The sequence below is a fragment of the Saccostrea cucullata genome, unplaced genomic scaffold (assembly GCF_032062105.1).
Source record: "Saccostrea cucullata isolate Sc308-1 unplaced genomic scaffold, CSIRO_AGI_Scuc_v1 ctg211, whole genome shotgun sequence".
NCBI lineage: Eukaryota > Metazoa > Mollusca > Bivalvia > Ostreida > Ostreidae > Saccostrea > Saccostrea cuccullata.
This window is the reverse complement of record NW_026927173.1, coordinates 72,453-74,427: the sequence shown is the minus strand read 5'-3', so window position 1 is coordinate 74,427 and position 1,975 is coordinate 72,453. Positions and strand designations below refer to the sequence as shown.

The 1,975-nt window shown below is 32.9% G+C and overlaps 1 long non-coding RNA gene across 1 annotated transcript; it reads right to left on the bottom strand.

The window, feature by feature from the left end:
• Nucleotides 1–350: 350 nt before the first annotated feature.
• On the bottom strand, nucleotides 351–1,269 carry LOC134273632 (uncharacterized). Its single transcript, XR_009993461.1, has 3 exons — nucleotides 860–1,269; nucleotides 639–719; nucleotides 351–435 (listed from the first exon to the last, which is right to left on the bottom strand). It is a non-coding gene; the product is annotated as an uncharacterized LOC134273632 (long non-coding RNA).
• Nucleotides 1,270–1,975: the final 706 nt, after the last annotated feature.

The window sequence follows — 1,975 nt, the reverse complement described above, 5'->3', positions numbered from 1 at the left end:
TTGCACGTGCGCGCTCTTGCAAGCACGTGCGCGCAAAATGACCTTCGTTCCGCAAATCTACATAACATGCCTACTGACCCTAAAAAGGTTTCACCTTAGTCAGACGTATAGTTTACAAGATCATTCGCGGAAAAGATTTTCCCAGGAAGAAGAAAAATAATAATAATAATAATAAGAAACAGAGTAAAAACAATATGTTCCCCAACTTCGTTTGGGGAACATAATAACTTAATCAATGTTTCTAGTCTCCCCAGTATTGCCAGGAACCTTTTCTTAATAAAGACAATTCACGACGAAAAGAGGAATTATATTTATTTTAGATCAGTAAACTTAAATACAGCTTGGTGATTCGTTATGTACTGTATAAAACCAGCGTCATCATTTTATCATCATCATCATCATCATCATCATCGTCACGACCTGCATCCCATGAAACTACAAATGGATATCATTCATACAATCACTGTATCACAATAGGTTTTAAAGTCAAAGTCACGCTAACTCAAGGGCTCAGGTCTTTTGAGTGAAAAAGATACGTAAATGTAAATGAAATTAAATAAAACTTTGAGAAGAATTTCTTCCTTTTTAATTAAAACTTATTTTTTTCGCGCACATTTAAATCATTACAAAATACATACTTGGTTGTTTTTATTGAAGGATGTCGTTGCTCATCGTCAAAGATGAAATCAACATAGGTGCGAATACAGCCAACAGAAAAACTGCATAAACAAGAAAAGAAAAATATAGAAAAATGAATTTTAGTGAGTAAGCCAATTCTCAGAGCGTAATATATATACATGTATGATGTATGTATTTTTTTTCTTTTGTTTAAAAACTAAACTGACAAAAGGTAACTTACATATCAGAAGTATGTTTAAAACAAGGTTATCCTGAAATATTCCTCCTCCATACAAATCCTGGGTGGGGATAAAAATGGGATTCCTGTGGTAGTACTGCTGAGAGAAGGGGAAATAACTGAGGGATGGGTCGTAATGGTTGTAAAAGGACGGTGTTTGGTAGGGCAGGTAGTTGACAGAGGGCTGATACAAGGCTGGATAAATGAGAGGCATTGGGTAGCCAGAAAACCCAACTCCCCCATAGCCGCTGTAACCATAATCCCCTCCCGTGACGTAAACCGGAAGCCATGTTATAACCGCAAAGTATAGGACACTCCTTAAGGTGCTCTGCGTGGAGACATACCAAGAAAACAAAAATAATATTTTTTATTATAGACTATACATTTACATAGCTGATTCATATACTCGGAATATCCAGATGCTCTTTACGTAAAATTATTGTTTTTATGGGAACACATATGTATATGTAATCAATACAGTCATTGTTTAAGTTTTTTTTTCTAAACACAAAAAATATTTGAATATGTCGAATTTTTGAGAAAACAAAACTATTTTGGACACGATTGGCTTCTTTGAAATTTAAGTTCAAAATGAAAAAAAAATATTCTATTACTTTTTTTCTCTGTGATAACACCATTATATTTATTTAAGATAATTAGAAAAGAAAGACTTTGAAAGTATACTAAAATTCCTAAGAAAAAATATTTAGTTAATAAATCTGAAAAAAATGTCTCGTACCTTAATGTTCATATTTAACACGTGATTATCTTCGCAAAATTCTAACGAGCATGTACTACTAGTATTTATAGGAACCCGCTGAATATATAAATATGTAATTTGTCCACGACCAATGATCTCATCCCTGTATGTGACATGGATATAAAATTCATCTTATACTTGGTAATGATAAGTAACATGGAATTCATTAAATAAACATGTAATCCTAATATAATGTAATTCAGGGTTATTTATAGGTTAAACGATATAAAAACAGTATCCAATTCACATTCTTACAATACAAATTAAAGAGAACTTGACACACGCACAGAGGAAAAGCGAGGGAGGGGGGGGTGAATTTAAAAAGAAGTTTTATACGTGTACGTTTATTTTAGTAGCAG